The sequence below is a fragment of the Mastigoproctus giganteus genome, chromosome 7 (genome assembly GCF_048544385.1).
Source record: "Mastigoproctus giganteus isolate SK-2022 chromosome 7, ASM4854438v1, whole genome shotgun sequence".
In the NCBI taxonomy this organism is placed as follows: Eukaryota; Metazoa; Arthropoda; class Arachnida; order Uropygi; family Thelyphonidae; genus Mastigoproctus; species Mastigoproctus giganteus.
In genome coordinates this window covers 135,518,215-135,536,947 of record NC_143581.1, presented here as the reverse complement: position 1 = coordinate 135,536,947, position 18,733 = coordinate 135,518,215, and positions in this window count along the sequence as shown.

Genomic DNA, 18,733 nt, shown 5'->3' with positions numbered 1-18,733 from the left:
GATGTGTGTGCTATGCACTGGTGCTGCTCCTGCCCACCTGGCTACTGAGGCCCCTTTCATATATGTGTGTGTGTGTGTGTGTGTGTGTGTGTATATATATATATATATATATATATATATATATATGCATCCAGTGCTTTTTTTGTAAAAAAAATAGATGCCGTACTCATTTTTTGCTATCAGAAAAAATTTAAAATTAAAAGGATATGAAAAGTAGTCTGAACTTTTTTTTTCTTCTGATATTGTTACTTTAGTAGTAATGTTTTCAGAATAAGAACAACAAATTGTTGTTCTTATTCTTAATAAACTGTATTAACACACAGTTTATTAAACATAAATTTATTATTGAAGAAAAAAAAAAATAAGTAAAATGTGAGTAAAATAAGTAAAAAATAATAACATAAGTAAAAATAATTTCATAATAAAGTTTTTGAAGAATATCCCAAATTTTTATTAATTTGTCATCCAACACCCTATGCCAGGGGTCGGCAACCGTTTTTTGAGTGAAGAGCAATTTTTGATCTAATTAAAAAAAAAAAGAGAGAAAGAGAGAGAATCCAAAGAGCCGCACCTCAACTCAAGCTGAAGGAGTGGGGGGAGGTGAGAATTGTTTAAAAAATGGAATAGAGTAGGAAGGTGTTTATTAAAAAATATGTATATTTTTTGAAATATTATTTATTAATACTGAAAAAGTAACAAACATCCAATTAGGTACAAATTAATGTGAGTTTTGCTGATGAACTTCTTGAACAAGTGTCTTCCAACATCATGCAAGTATGTCGTAATTAAACATACTGAGCATTAAACATGCTCGCATTGTTCAGACGTCGGTTTCTTGATTTATTTTTAATATAGTTTATGTTCAAAAATATTTGCTTGTTGAAATACGTCGAACCAAAAATTGAGAGAAGTCCAAACGCAAATATTTTCAAATTTACATATGGGTCTGGTAAGCTACACCATGCATCGAACACAATTTGGTCTGAATTTTAAGCTCATCTATCACCATCGATTTGTGTAGAATGGCAGCCTTTTGCCTCTCCAAATCCCCAATTTCAGTTTTAAGACATTTTAGTCTTTCACTCCACATGTCTTTGATTTTTCAGTCCTCTAACTCCATTTCGAATTGCGCTTCATGTGAGCTGTAAAGTTAAAGAGCTGCAGTTACATTTTAAAACCTTCTAAACAATTAAACCTTTTAAACAATTCATGTTTAGAAGGTTTAATACCATCGTTGTCCTCGTTTTCCTTTTCTCCTCATCGGTATTGTCACTAATTCTTAAATTTTAATTTTTTCTTTTCTTTTTTTTTTTTGAAGCTGTCCAAAATGTCTGTCATTCGGATATTCAGGTACTGTGACCATGTAAACAGAAATAGGGAAATTTTACGGAAATATGTGGATAATGCACTTCTGCAGAACAACAGATGGTTATTTGTTGGGGTAAAAGAAAATCACTTTTCTAATTCTCGAACGGGGCGCTTATGGTTGATTCACAAAGGTGTCCAACCTACGGCTCGCGAGGAAGGTGAACTAAAATAGCATTTTAAATTTTGTTAATTATCAAAAAATTTTTCTCATTAAATGTAATGTTCAGTAAATGTAATTGTGGATTGTTCTTAATAAAATTTTCAAATATTTCGATTTTACTTTTACATGCAACAAGATATGGAAAATATAACACACTAAAGAAATCTAACTGAATTTTTTTGAATACGACCCCTGTATGGGAAAAGGTTGGACACCACTGCAGTAGAAGGTGGACCAGAGCCCATTGGGAATACACCTTGATCTGCTCACTCTTGACTAGTGCAACTCCTCCGTATGCGGGACAGGTGGTCGGATAGGTTTTACCAGATAACACTAAGTTCTAGAATGCGTTAGCTCTCTTAATTCGTGCAGCAGCAGCAGCACTAATTGCCCGAAGGCCAGAAATGCGAACAGTGCATACCGAGTTAATTCTCTCTTAATCCGTTCACTATATGAAAATTTTCTTCACTCAACAGAAACTATTTTAAATATAACTTCCAAGGGGAAGTCAAAATTATTATTATTAAAATCAGTTTATTTCCCAAGAAACCTTGGGTCACCCAGGGACGGCTCAGTGCCAGAAGGGTGTGAATATTTACAGGCTTAGGTGCGAGGAACACAATGTACAATAAACAACTCAAATAAACAACTGTAAAAGTCTCGGGTTGAGTACATGCGTGCTCGACCCGAGACTTTTACAGGATTAAATATACAATAATATACAAAATATATGATTGCATGAAGATTTTTGTCTTTGTCATATACAAATAGGCAAGTTTAAAAAAAACAAAAAAAAACCACAGTCATGTCCAGGAGCAGGTGACTATCATAAATTCATTATCTGGTAGCAGTTCTTGAGGATTTCCTTCCTGTAGGGCTTGTCTTCACAGGACCTATCAGGCTGGATCCTAAATTCATTGAAGATCCGAAGACAATTGGCTGGAAACATGTTCCTCAGGGAATCAATGCTTGACAGCGTAAGATGCAGAGGGAGACAGGAGTCGAGGTGCTCCCCTCTTGCCCTCCTCAGGCCAGAGATTAATGTGGATACCGATGGAGCATCAATTCGCCTCGTTACAAGCTGTGTAAGCGTAAGGACATTTTTTGTCATGATGATATGTCTCCATGGATTGGTGCCCAGATTTGCCTGTAGGCTCGACCTGGAGATAGTTAGGGGGTGGCCTACCACCCTCTTCATCCATCTAAGCAACCAGTACTCTAAACTGAGATACTTCTGAAGGTATGAGGCAGAGGCAGATGACCAAATTTCTGAAGCATAGAGAGGAATCGGTGTAATACACCTCAGGATGTGTCGAACAAGCAGCGCTGGCTGATGCACTGCCCAAAGAGCAGCGTACGTCTTCTACTTCATCCTGACAAAGTGAGGCTGAAATGTGAGCCCAACATCCCAGGTGAAGCAGGATCAGTATGAGAGGTCACCTTTTGCACTGGTTCCCCACTAACAAAGATTTGGATATCATTTTTGACTCTCTTCCTGGTTACCGTCAATTGCGCTGATTTGGAAGGGCTCAGATGCAGCCCAATTGTGGCAAGATAACTTTCCAAGCTCAATATCTGCCTAGAAGCTTGTTGGTTGATATCACGAATCTCATGATTGTGATCTGAGCTCACATAGAACTTCAGATCGTCGGCATAAGAGACAAAGTTAAGATTCTGGGCTAGGAAAGGCTCCAAAACTGCTGCAAACAGGATAGCTGACAGTACACTTCCTTGCGGGATGCCTCTTGAGACATCAATAGTTACCTGAAAGTCATTGTGGGTCACAGACAAGTGTCTAGGAAGTAAAATAAACTTCAAAATTTGAAGTAAAGTTTCTGCCAGGCCGAAGTAGTGTTTCAGAATGGTAAACAGAGCTGGGAAGTGTATTCTGTCATAAGCCGATTTTATGTAGAGGAATATGATATCAATCTGTGATTTGTTCTTAAGGGTGCGCTGAATTCTGAAGAGGGTATCAAGAAGATTGGTAGTTGTCGATCTCCTTTGTAGAACGGTATCCAGGTACTTGGGCCTGTGTTCAAAGTAATGCTGGGCAATTGTCTGAATTACTTTTTCAAAAATTTTGAGTAAAGAACAACTGATGGAGATTGGTTGCAGGTCTTTAGGAGATTTGGCTTTCTTGTTCTTTGGATTGGGCTTAACTGGTAAGTTTTCCAAATTGAAGGAACTATTCCAGATTGCCGGATTTGTCTGAAAAGGTGAAGGAGAAGGTCGACTATATATGGGCTGCAAATTTTTATCGAAATTTGATAAAAATAATTCGCTATAAAAGGACTTCATTAAACAGAGGCCCGACTGAGCAATTTAGAATTATAAAAATGGTTATACAGTTTTATATAGAAAATATCTTAAAAATAGACAATAAAAAAAATTTAGTTAAATAATTTTGAGCTTATTTGAATAGTAAGTAAACGTGTGAAAAAAAATTACGGAATATTACAAATTTCGAAGTGTACTGCATCCAAATGTCACATGTCACTGTTAATAAAGGTGTCGGTACGCCGTACCATTACGTACCATCCCAAAAAAAGCACTGTATATATATGTGTGTACAGCAGGTCCCCGTTATAACGTGGTTCGCTTTACACTGAATCGCTATAACGCTGTTCATATATTATAACCTGTATCTGACTATAACACTGTCACAGATCACTATAACACTCTTTTACAGATTGCATTTTTGGCATATTTAATAAAATCGTTTCATTTGATGGAGTTGATAGCTTGAAAATGAATAGCAAAACACCATTAAAACGTTTCCCACGCCGACTTGAGAAATTTTCCCACGCTTAGTGAAATTTTCTCGCACGCTAATTTAATTGCAGTACAGTGACTTGTTACGTAGTTCCGAGATCAACATTTTAAAAAAAAAAATTTTAAATGCTTTTAAAATTTTTTAAAAAGCAAATGGTGCCGTCTGGATGGTGGTATCCACTGAGAATAAGTAACAACAGCCTTCTCCTTCGGGTGAAGCGTTACTTATTCGAAGTAGTGCATTGTCATGCAACTCGTTGTGAAGGTATTCACAATATGAGATGTAACTTAAACGATGCCGCCATTGCAAATTTGCTAATCTATAATTGGCTGTGTATAAATGATGCAAGTGTACTAAAATATACATAGATAGATCAGGCTTAATGTCCAAGTTTGCAGATGATATGAAATTGGCAGGGTTGTTAATGACAGTAATGATAGTACGCTACTGCAACAGGATCTGGAAAAGTTGAGCCGATGGACTGAGAAGTGGCAACTGAAATTTAACATTGACAAATGTCAAGTACTGCATATGGGTAACAGTAACCCCAGAGTAACATATCAACTGGGTGGCACTACACTCAGGGTTGAGGAGAATGAAAAGGACCTTGGGGTAATTGTGTAGTCAGATATGAAGTTTTCTGAGCAATGCAAAAAGGCTGTAAGAGTAGCTCATAGTGTCTTGTCAATGACATACAGGAATTTTGCTAACAGGGATAAGGTGGTGATTGCCCACTTGTATAAGGCAATGGTCTGGCCACACCATGAGTATTGTATACAGGTCTGGAGGCCTCATTTTAGGAAAGATGTCGAACTGGTGGAATGAGTACAGAGAAGGGCAATGAGATTGGTGAGTGGAACAAAGGATTGGTGTTACCAAGAAAGGCTTCTTCTTTTTTTGATGCCATCTCCTATTGGAGGTTGGCGATCACCACGCTGTACTTCTCTGTCTTACGAGATGAAAAAGATCCTCATCTGATCTGCCAGTCCAGTTGCAGATGTTTTTCAGCCAAGAAAGTTTCCTCCTCCTCCCCACTCCTCACTTTCCCTCTATTATTACTTGAAGCAATTTATATTTCACATTTCTAAGGATGTGACCTAGGTAGGCAGTTTTCCTTCTCTTCACTAAGCTCAACAATTCACATTTTCTTCCTGCTCTTTTCAAGACTTGAATGTTGGTGATTCTCTCTGTACAAGATATTTTTAGTATCGTCTTTAGATCCACATTTCAAAGACTTCTATTTTGTTCATGCTTGATGTTTTCAGCGTCCAGTTTTCAGAACTTAAGAAAGGCTTAAGTTCTGCAAATTTGCATCTTCTGGAGACTATGCATCTGCGAGGTGATTTAATCGAGGTGTATAAGGCCTTGAATGGATTGAGCAAGTTCAATGCTAAATGGGGGTTCTTCCTCCTGCTCAGATTACTCACTTGAGAGGGAATAAATCCAAATTAAGTAAAGCTAATATTTGTTCAATCTGCTATCTGTTGGGCCAGCTGTTATTCTGCCAGTATGCGCCTAATTTGTATAAATTATTACTGTTTTTATTACATTTTTCTAACTTTGTTGTATTACATCTTTCTAATTCTTTTATTTCATCTTTTTAGGTCTTTTGGCATATTATTACCTCCTGTTATTATTGGGAGGTAGCAATCAGAAACAGAAAGCTCTTCCTGATTATTATTTAGATTATCGAATGCTACTAGCCCTGGATAATGTACAATCCAATGTATCCTTATATGATAATTACCTATAATAATTTTAGTAATATTTGATATTTTATTATTATTTTTATTTTTATTTTTGAGGCTTCTCTTCTTTTTATTGCTCAGGGCACACATCTTTTCTTTCAGTATTAACTAGCCTGTGTTCCATTTCTTTTTATTATCTATCTGTTAGTCTTCTTATTCTATATCAATGTAATGTATAATAATTCTATAACAAGTCTGATGTAACTATAATAATTTATTTATGCCATTAATGAGTTTTGTTAGGTTTAAATTTGCTTTACATATTAACATTCTTCATTTAAGTGCCTTTGCTCCATTTCTTGAACTGTTCGTTCAACATTTGTTTCTGTTACATATATACAGGGTGTCTCAAAAATATTGGTACAAACGTTTAGGGGAGGTAGGTAACATCTAAAGGTATGTGAATCGCATAGGAACTCATAACCGGAAACGTCACTGTAAGTTGGTAGACGGCACTGTTCATCAGTTCGCGAGAGGGAGAATTTCTGGTTTACTCATTCAAGCAGTAGTCGCTGCACGAAGAGCATGCATCGATATACGAACTGTGAGCTGGCAGACATGCACCTAGTGTATGGATTAGCAGAGGGCAATGGACGAGCCACTCAACAAATTTATGGAGAACGCTTCCCAGACAGACATGTACCGGACCACCGTTTGTTTGCGCTTGTGCATCAAAATTTGTGCGATTATGGGTCATTTAGAGGTAACAGGAGTAGTGCAGGCAGACCACATTCGTCGCGAACTCCTGCCTTGGAATAAAGTGTGCTGAATGCCGTCCAGAACAATCCCACTACCAGCACATGTGCCGTTGCCACTGCCTTAGGAGTGTCTCGTTGCAGTGTACAGCATGTCTGGCATGATGATTCCTTACACCTATTTTATCTCCAAAGGGTTCAGTTACTGCTTCCCCAAGATCATCCTGCACGTGTGGCTTTTGCGCAGTAGTTTCTCCAAGGAAGTGTTCAAGACTTGAATTTTCCAACCTATGTTTTGTTCATGGATGAGGTTTATTTCACTCGGGAAGGCTTATTCAATCAGCACAATGCTCATGTGTGGGCTCATGACAACCCACATGGTGTGCATCCCCATGCGGCACAACATCGCTTCGCAATAAATGTGTAGGCATGCATGGTCGGTGACTGCTTAGTTGGCCCATACCTGTCACCATCCCGCATGAACTCCGCTAAATATCGGATCTTTCTTGAACAAGTTCTACCAGGGTTACTTTACTATGTTCCAGCAAATGTGAGATGCAACATTTGGTTTCAACATGACGGGGTGCCTGCCCATTATGGAAGGTGTGTTTGTGACCATTTGAACAGGCGTCGATGGATTGGCCGTGGTGGACCTTTTGCCTGGCCCCCATGCTCACCTGATTTATCGAGTCGTGATTTCTTTCTGTGGGGGGCTCTCAAATCTATCGTGTATGAATCGTCTGTGGAGACGGAAATGGATCTTGTGGCGAGACTCATCTGCGCTGCTGCTACTGTCAAAGAAACTCCAGGTGTTTTCGAACGTGTCCGCCAATCCATGCTGCGTCGGTGTCACACATGCATCCCGTCTCATGGTGGAACCTTTGAGCATCTGTTGTAACATCGAAATGCATCCATCTTGTAATCCATTGTTAATATTATGTCAAATAAATGTTTGCCCCTAATTACTGTCTTGTGTCATTTCTGCTTCTTGTGCCTCTGCTACTACTTTCCCGTGACATTTCCAGTTATGGGTTCCTATGTGATTCACATTCCTTTAGATGTTACCTGCCTCCCCTAAACGTTTGTACCAATATTTTCGAGACACCCTGTATATATTGAGGGTGGTAATAAATGAACACTGCTCTACATGGACTAATGTTATTAGTGGAGTCCCCGAGTGTTCGATGCTGGGCCCATTGTTGTTTTCTGTATTTGTCAATGATATTGATGAAGGTATATCAGGCATAATGTCCAAGTTTGCAGATGGACAAAGTTTGGCAGGATTGTTAATTTGTTAATGACAGTATGCTACTGCAACAGGATCTAGAAAAGTTAGGCAGATGGGCTGAGAAGTAGCAACTGAAGTTTAACATTGAAAAATGCAAAGTGCTGCAGTAACCCAAGAGAAACTTATCAATTGGGTGGCACTACTCTCAGGGAAGTGGAGAATGAAAAGGACTTTGGGAGGGTGGGTAATTATGCAGTCAGATATGAAATTCTCTGAGCAGTGCAGACAGGCTGTCAGAGCACATCATGGAGTCTTGTCAATTATATATAGGAATTTTGCTAGCAGGGATAAGGAGGTGATTATCCCCTTGTATAAGGCAATGGTCAGGCCAAACCTTGAGTGTATTTTTGTGACACCCTGTATATATATTTATCGATGGTGTCAACTGATATGGAATAAAAGAAAATAAAATAATAAAGAAATAAAGTGAAATAACAAAATAATAAAACTAAAATAATCATCTTTTGTTTCTGTTACATATATGTTCCGAAAGTGGTAATAAATGGACACTGCTCTACATGGATTAACATTATTAGTGGAGTTCCCATGGATTCGGTGCTGGGCCCATTGTTGTTTTCTGTATTTATCAATGAAGATATATCAGGCTTAATGTCCAAGTTTGCAGGTGATACAAAGGTTGGCAGGGTTTGTTAATGACAGTAAAAACAGTATGCTAGTGCAACAGGATTTGGAAAAGATGGGCTGAGAAGTGGCAACTGAAGTGGCAGCTGAAGTTTAACATTGAAAAATTCAAAGTACTGTATATGGGTAGCAACGAATCAAGAGAAACGTACGAACTGTGTGGTACTAGACTCAGGGAGGTGGAGAATGAAAAAGACCTGGGGGGGGGGGGTAATTGCGTGGTCAGATATGAAGTTTTCTGAACAGTGCTGACAGGCTGCCAGAGCAGGTCATGGAGTCTTGTCAATGATATATAGGAATTTGAGAATGAAAAGATAATCTTTCATTATTTCATGGATGCTTCCATAAACCACAGAAGTCATTGAAATAATTTGCTTCCATAATTTATGGAAGCAAAGTATTTTGATCGCCCTGGCCATCAAAACACAGTAAATATTCAGCAATCCAATTACAGTTAATTAAGATAACGGTTAATCCGGATTGAAATATGAAAAATTCTGTTCACAGTTGAGTATCTTGAATGATACATGGGTTTAGGAAGGCAGATGAGTCACTCTGACTGCGCGGATTCACTGCCAGAGAGTGAGTGAGAGATGGAACGGACATTACATTGTCTTGCACGTTGTTCAGTATCATTGTTGACTCCGAATTGGACGGATGTTACTGCTTTTATTGTTGCATTTGAGTACTTCTTTATATCTATCCTTATTACTCAAAGATGTAACTACCATCATGGATAAAGGGAAAGGATTTTGCTTTTGTAAAGGTGGTCTGTAGTGGCCTCAGACAGTTTTTAAATTCTATACAGTGGGACCAACTGATGACGTTACCAATAGCAAATTCTAAATGGGAAGCATTCAAGGAATTAAGCTTTTAAGCTACTAGGCTTTTCATACCAACTGATACTGTTCAAGGTTGTGGCCTAAATTGACGTCAGATGAACTAATGAGACTCATGGCAGAGAAGAAAAATGCATGGAATGCATATAAATTATGTTTGTTTTTGTTTGTTATTTGGTTTTTAGGAGCATTAGCAACTAAAGCCATATTGCTCCGGAGATATGCGGTGGTCATTCCCTTACCTTTCCGCATCCTCTGTATTTGGTGGGCACGGGCTCTAACCCCGGTCTAATCAAGAAGCGTGTGCTACGCACTGCTGCTCCTGCCCACCTGGCTACGGAGATGCCCATATAAATTATAAGGAGATACAGATGCGTATTGTGGATATAAGCTAGTCTGGAATCAAGTCACAAAGGAGGTTAGGCAAGAGAAGGCAATTTATTAGAAATCTATGGCAAAGGAGGCAAAGAAAAACAGCAAAGACTTTTTTACCTATGTAAACTCTAGAAGGAAGAGGATAAATCAAATTGGTTTGCTTGAACGTTCGATGGTTCAATTCCTGATGATTTTGCTCATTTGGCAAACTGAATGAGTATTTTGCATCAACATTCAAACATGAGGAATTCTGTAGGGAATTGGAGGCCAGAAGCTTATCAAACACTAACAGGAAGTTAAATGATTTTTTAATAACTGAGAGCAAAGTGGAGGAGAAATTGATGAAGTTAACCATAAGGAAGGCACCTGGGGTGGATTGGATCTATCCAGTTATATTAAAAGAGGCAACAAAGGAAGTAAGCAGTCCCTTAGCCATGATCAGTAGAGCCTTGGACTCAGGCAGGTCCCAAGAGTCTGCAGATGTGCCAATCTATCTCCAGTTCACCAATGGGGATTGAAAGGTGACACAAGTGATCAGAGACTTGTTAGTTTAATTTCTGTTCTGGATAAAATAATGGAGTCACTGGTTAAAGAAGCACTGCAGGATAATCTAGACAAGATTGCAATTATAGTTCAGACAGAGCATGGGTTCTTTAAGGAGAAGTCTTATCTGACCAATTTGATTGGATAATATGATGTGGTCACAAAGGAATTGGATGCAAAAAATAATTTTGATATCACATACTTGGATTTTAGGAAAGCTTTTGATACTGTTGCACATGGAAGAGTACTGTGGAAGTTGGAGCATTATGTCATTAAGGGCAAGTTGCTGCTATGGATAAAGGTAAGTTTGAGTAGGAGAAGACAGAGAGTGGTAACCAATGGACACTGCTCTTCATGGACTAATGTTATTAGTGGAGTCCCGCAGGGTTCGGTGTTGGGCCATTGTTGTTTTCGGTATTTATCAATGATATTGATGAAGATATATCAGGCTTAATGTCCAAGTTTGCAGATGATATGAGGTTGGCAGGGTTGTTAATGACAGTAATGATAGTATGCTAATGAACAGGATCTGGAAAAGTTGAGCAGATGGGCTGAGAGGTGGCAACTGAAGTTTAACATTGACAAATGTAAAGTATTGCATATGGATAGCAGTGATCTCAGAGTGACGTATCAACTGGGTGGCACTACACTCAGGTACTGGAGAATGAAAAGGACTTTGGGGTAATTGTGTAGTCAGATATGAAGTGTTCTGAGCAGTTCAGACAGGCTGCAAGAGTAGGTCATGGGATCTTGTCATTGATATATGGGAATTTTGCTATCATAGATGAGGTGATTATCCCCTTGAATAAGGCAATGGTCAGGCCACACCTTGAGTACTGCATACAGGCCTGGAGGCTTCATTTTAGGAAAGATGTAGAGCTGCTGGAATGAGTACTGAGAAGGGCAACGAGATTAGTGAGTGGACCAAAGGGTTTCTGTTACTAAGAAAGGCTTAAGTTCTGCAAATTGTAGCATCTGGAGACTAGGCACCTGTGAGTTGTTCTGAACGAGGTGTATAAGGCCTTGAATGGTTTCAGCAAGCTAAATGCTGTTGGCATTCTTTCTCAGATTCCACACCTGAAGGGACATAAATTCAAATTGAGGAAAGGCAGGTATTATTATCATGATTATTATTATTAGCCATATGGTGCAAGGAAGCCTGAGGCTTATGCTGTGCACTGGCCAAAAAAAATATCCCTATTACCCTGAGAGAGAGAGAGAGAGAGAGAGAGAGAGAGAGAGAGAGAGAGAGAGAGAGAGAGAGAGAGAGAGAGAGAGAAGTAGAAAGGAATCACCAAGAAAGAGAAGAATGATGATATCCAGCTCAGGACCCTGGGTGTGCCAAGCCCATACTCACCAGATGTGTTTTGTAGAATAGATGTGCAGAAATTTTCCTTTAGCCATTGTGTGGTTGAATGTTAGAACAAACTTCCACCAATCATTGTGGAAGTTGACAGCTTAAATAAATTCAAAGCCAAACTAGACAAACTTCTGGAGTGAATGGATGTGTGAAATGGAAAGTTTTTTTTTTTGGCTGATAGTATATAACAGGGGTGGGCACGCATGAGGTCACTGATAGCTGCATTCCGGTTTTTCATATATTATAAAGAGCCACACCATAGTTACATAGTATTAAATACACAAATTCAAATTTAATTTAATTTAATTAATATGATTACATATTCTACACAAGTCTTAAGTGCTATGTAAAGTTTACATATATAAGAAAATATAATTAAGAGAAAGAAAATACAAAATAATTATTTCAAAATTTTAATAATAAAAATAAAATAGAATAAAAATGCATTAATAAAAAGTATAACATTTAACCAAGATATTTGGTCAAATCTTTGAAATTTGGCATACAATTTTTAAAGCCGTTTGTAGCAATTCTGTGAGATGATCATTGGTCAACTGTGAACGATATTTTGACTTCGCGAACTTCATTGTGGAGTACAAAGATTCATAGCAATATGTTGTACCAAAAATTGAAATTAGATAGCAAGCAAGCAGCTTTCTTTAAATGTGGATATTTTGATTCTAGCACGAGTTTCCAAAATTCAGTTATAGAAGTAGATTTGTGCTGCATTTGCAATGCCTGATCCTCTTCCATCTCTAATAACTCCATTTCCCCAGCCGGTTTTTCAACAAGTATTATTTCAGAAATTGGAAATCTATCTTCTATAATATCACAAATAAATGGGTTCACAAAATATGCAAATGTAGATTTCAAACTTTTCAAATCTTCAAACCTATGTTTGAAATCTGTTTGCAATTCTTCCAATTTTTCTTTGTATTCATCTAACTTTTGTTCTTTGATATTAATTATATTTGCTTTTACTCGTGGAAAATGATTAAATATTTTGTTCTTAAGATCGTACACAAAAAGCCGAACTTTAGCTTCAAAACTAAATACAGTTTGTGACAAATCAATAATGATTTTTTCTTTCCTTGTAAAGCCAAATTAAGTGTTTGCAAATGTTCTATAATGTCTGTAAGGAAAATTAAGTCAGAAAGCCAAGTTTCATTTTCTAATTCTGGGTATGTTTTTCCTTTTTCTTTTGTAAATGTTATGATAGGATTTAGGAGTTCCACAAAACGGCTCAAAACATTGTAAGTTGACAGCCGTCTTACAACACACCATAGGGATAAATCACTGGGCAATTCATCTGTTTCGTCATTCACTTGCAACTCTGTTAAAAAGTTCTTAAATTGACGATGAGTTTTGGCATTTGTTCTAATTAAATTTACAATCTGCAAAAAAAAAAAATCTTCCACACATTTTTGTATTTGAAATACTTTGCTATGAGATGCTCGAGGTGAATTATGCAGTGAAGAGGTAAGAAACGTGGAATTTTAGGATCGTTGTTTAAAAGACCAATGAGACCTTGGTTTTTCCCTATCACTGCAGGTGCTCCATCAGTCGCAACACTTACAAGTTTATCACGAGGCAATTCAAACCTGTTCATTACTTCATCAAGCGCATTTCTAATATCGATATAGCGAGTTGTTTCGATAAGAGCTACTAGGTATAACATTTCTTCCGTCACATTTACGTCTGCATATACATAACGGACAAAAACGGCCTGCCTATTGTGGAACATCCTGAATGTCTGTAGACTCGTTGAGAGCTAAACTAAATGCTGTACAATTTTTCAAATCACACATCAAACTATTTTCAACATTTTTACTAATTGCACCAATACGACGCTCAGTTGTACTGCGTGACACAGGAACCTGTGCGATCAATTTATGCAGTTTTGTATTATCTGGATCCAAAACTTTTTAACCACTTCTTCCAAGTTTCTTTTAACAAATTCTTCTTCTCCATATGGACGTTTGGTACGAGCAATATTCCAAGCTATCAAAAAACTAGCTTCATTTGCTCGATCATCTTTGCAACTAAAAGAAGACAAGAGTCCTTGTTGCTTATGAAGACCAGATTGCAAGGACTTAAGTTTCTCTGTTTGCAATTTTGAATTGAGTGGATATTGAGTTGAAAAGTGGGGATGACTTACTTTGTGATGTCGACGTAAGTTGCTTACTTTGTAGTTTGCAATTGTAACTTTACAAATAAGACACAACGACTTTCCGTTATTGTCAATAAAAGCAAACTTTTCTACCCATTCTTCTTGAAAGATTCTATTTTCTTGTTCGTATTTTTGTTTTTTGATATTTTCTGAGGTCATGCTATCAAAAAATTTAAGTAAATTTAATTCCAAAGTCTGAAATTGAAACTCTTATGAGAGGTTTGGTCACATTTTCTACCCATTCCTGGTGTAGTGTTGCACAAGTCTGCTGATGGCGCTTGGCGCCTCCGTAGCCAGTTGGGAAAGAGCAGCAGTGCATAGCACACGCTTCTTGATTAGACCGGGGTTCGAGCCCGTCACCACCAAATACGGAGGATGCGGAAAGGTCAGGGAATGACCACCGCATATCCCGGAGCAATATGGCCTTAGTTGCTAATGCTCCTAAAAATCAAATAACAAGCTGATGGCACCAGTAGTGTAGATACGTGCAGATTTATTTATAATCAAAATAAAAATAGCAAAATATCTAGATCATAAATAAAAATTAACACGACATAGAATCCGTATAACAAAATATTAGTTACTTAGTTAATTTAACAAGATTCAGTGAAAAAAGTTCTGAAATAATAATAAAAAAAAAAAACGGATTTAAATTTTCAATGGGAGCCGCACTTAACTCAGTGAAGAGCCGCATTTGCCCTCCGTTGGTATATAAGCTTGCTTTCTTGCATCATATACCTATACTAATGCTAATATGCATCATCATCAGCCCTTATCAATCCACTACAGAATGAAGGCCTCTCCAGCAACTTTCCAGTTCCTTTTGTTTTTTGCAGTGGCCATCCATTTACTACCCACAAACTCATGAATTTCATCTGTCCATCTCTGTCGTTGTCTTCCAGGTTTTCTTTTAGCTCCTCTTGGATACCATTCTTTTATTTTCTTAGTCCATCTGTTATCATGTCTTCGAGCTATGTGTCCTGCCCAAGGCCATTTTAGTTCTTTAGTTTTGATAAGAATGTCCTTTACTTGAGTTTGCTGCCTAATCCATGTGTTTCTCTTCTTATCTGACAGTCTGATTCCCAATATAATTTGTTCCATTCTTCGCTGTGTCGTTCTCAGCTTCTCTTCCATTCTTTTGGCGAGTGCCCAAGTTTCACTTCCATAAGGTCATGGTGGGTAGTATACATTGGTTCATTATTTTACGTTTCAGACAAATTGGGATATTGCTCCTCAGTATGTGAATATATTTCCTGAATGCTATCCAACCAAAATTTATTCTTCTCTTGACTTCCAGCCATTTATCATTATTACAGCTGATGACTTGTCCCAGATAAGTATATGACTCCACCTTTTCATTTGCTGATCCTTCAATCATTATATCCCTTTCTATGGCATACCTTTTCATCATTACTTTTGTTTTAGTCATATTCATCTTTAGTCCAAAATCCTTACTAACTCTGCATAACTGATTAAGATTTTCCTCTAATTCTTTGGGATCGTGGCTTATGACTACAATGTCATCTGCAAATCGGGAAGGTGTTTTATTAAAAAAAATATATTTGATAACCACAATGTTATCTGCTAATATGCATATATATACTTAAGTCAACATATTTTATGTAACTATTGGTTCTAAAGAATTGAAAAGCGCAATAAAAAGAAAGCACATTACTTTAACTATCATTAAGAAAGCTCAAAGTGATAGAACAACTTAAAATGGTGTTCCTGGAAAAAAAAAAACTATTGAAGAATTTGGTATTGGCCAACTGACTGTGTAAGATATTAAAAAACAAAATGAATCTGTAAAGGCATTTGCTTTAAAATTCAATGTGGAGAGTGATAAAACCGATCTATCATATAGAACAAGGATCGGCAACCTTATTGAGTGAAGAGCCTAGACGAAGGCACAATATCACTAATAGAAAAATTTGTGGTGAAGCCCTAAGTGGTAATGTTGACAGTGTTGAGCCATTTAGAAAAACATTGATTGAAATAAAAATAGTCAGTTTGTTATTCTCACATTTATAATGCTGGTGAAGGGTTTTGGACAGAGGTGAGAGCAGAGATGGGCAAAAGTTTGCGGCCCATAGCTTTGGCAAGAGACCAGAATGCTCGGCTACCATTAGGGCAAGAAGCAAGTTTTCTACTCTTAGCCTGTTCATGGGTTGTATTAACGCAGTTGTGTTTTGCTGCCAAGCAAGCAAGCATACTTACTGGACATATTTTCTATATTATTATTATTATTATTAGCTGTATGATGCAAGGAAGCCTGAGGCTTATGCTGCACCAGCCAAAAAAAAAAATTTCTGAATTACCCTTAGAGGAAGAGAGAGAGTCAGAAGTAGAAAGTAGGAGGGAATCACCAAGAAAGAGAAGAATGATGATATCTGGATGTGCAGGGGCATTATCAAGGATTAGAAGTGCGTTAATCTCGTAATCTGAAAATTTCAACTCTTCTTTCTGGTACCTCTTGACTTCAGGTACAAAATAGTTATGGAACCAATCCTTTGTAATTTATTGTGTGCACTCAGTATTTACAAGTTGTAGTAGACAACACAGGCTTGTGTATTTTTTGACTTTCAGACTGTGTTGAGGGCAGCTGGAGAGACTGAAATAATGCAAGAAGATATCCAAGATTGGCTTAAACTGGAAGAAGGAGACCCTGGATTTCAGCTTCTGACAGAGGAAGAAATTGCTGCAGATGTTATAAAGGATTTTGCTATGGAAGAAGAATCAGATAATGAACTAGAAAAACTAAAAGAATCTACAATTAAGAAGAAACTTCTTAGTTCCATAAGAAATTATTTTAATTATTATTATTAGCCATATGGTGCAAGGAAGCCTGAGGCTTATGCTGCACCTGCCAAAAAAAAAAAAATTCCTGAGTTACCCTGTGTGAGAGAGAGAGAGAGAGAGAGAGAGAGAGAGAGAGAGAGAGAGAGAGAGAGAGAGAGAGAGAGAGAGAGAGAGAGAGAGAGAGAGAGAGAGAGAGTGTCAGAAATAGAAGGGAATCACCAAGAAAGAGAAGAATGATGATACCCAGATTAGGACCCTAGGTCTGAATCAACATGAATTTCCAAGCCCATACTCACCAGCCTTAATGCAGTAATCAATTATGTGGAGTCTTCAAGAGATCAAAATTTGCAGGGTTATTATGAACACCAAAGAACTGTGAAGGAGATCCTAATTAAAGAACAGCAGTAGAGGTCTGGTCAGATAAAACTTGATAGTTTCTTCAAACCTGCCTTGTTACCTTCAAAAAGAAGTACAACTTCAGTGTCTTCTATCGATAGATAGAACTGGCTTTTTATAGTTTTTAAATAAAGGCTCTACAGTGATATTTTTTTATTTATTTTCATCAGCACTACCAATATCATTAAATTTTCCATTTATTTGTGTTCTAAGTTTTTTGTCTTTTAGGGCTAACTTTTGCTTCATTAATCCGGATGACCTCACCTAATTAATCTGGATTAGTGAGGGTTTACTGTACTTTGAATTCATTGCATGGATCAAATGGTAATTTAGTGTATGTTAATTAAATAAAACTACAGGTAGTTCCTGACTTTGAGTTAATTTGTTCCTATCATTGCTCGTAAAGCGGGAATTTATTTCCCATAGATATAATGTTCAAACCAGGGGTTATGTTCTCAACAATGAAATTTGACCATAGTAATGTTAAATAAAGGTCAACAAAACAATAGTTTATGCTTAAATAATGATTTATTTATCCAAAGAAATGAAAACGCCTTTAAAATCAAGCAAATTATAATAATAAAGAATTTATTTATGTCATACAAATGTTAAAGAATGTTTATTCTTCATCATCATTGATTAAATGCACACTTATTGATGCTTCGTCACTTATTGATGGCTCATCACTCGTTAGTTTGTTGGATGCACAAGGAGTCGTCTTCTTTGGAAATGCTTCAACAGGCATTTGTTTTCAAGACAGTCTTCTCTTTTCTTTATAAATTTCACGATAGCAACTTTTCTAGTGCACTCGAAATTTCAATCTTGTGACTCGAAAATCTCAATTGCTTTTTCTGTGTTGAAAAGCTTTGTTAAGTCCCTTGAGAGTGAAGGAATGAACATGAGTTTCAGCTGTTAAATCTTCTTCCTTAGCTTCTACACATTTTGCCATTTCAGGAAGGTCTTCATTTGTGAGCTTTCCATTGTGTGCTTGAAGCAGGTCAGTGACGTCAGTTGTAGAAATCCCAGCTGCAATTGGTTAGCAATATTAATGACTGCTTTTGTTTCATTTTGTATGATCTCTGCTGGTTCTTGAAATTCTTCAGAATTATCACTATACTGAGGACAGAGTTAATTCCAAATACCTTTCAAATTTATATTTTTGAAGGGTACTTGGATTAAACTCTATTTGGAAGGGGATAAATTTGAAATAAGGCAAGACAGCAAAATGAAAATCAACACAACTACTCTAACGTCAGTGTGGTAGCGGCTTTATATATATATATATATATATATATATATAGTACTTGGTACCGTGCTTGGGTTGGAGGTTGAGAAGACTAAAGAAGATATTTGTTGACATTAGACTTGAACTTCTGTAGACTGTAATTTTCAGGAAATATGTATGAAGGAAGATTGTTTCACAAAACAGTAGTTCAATGAATAAACGAGGAAGATGAAAAGTTGGTTCTGTGACTTTGAAGTTGGACATTAAATGGATGTTTGCTGGTGGCCGCACGTGTTCGCACTATTTTGAAAGAGAGAGTGGGAATTATAGAAGACAATTCAGAAGAACAGTG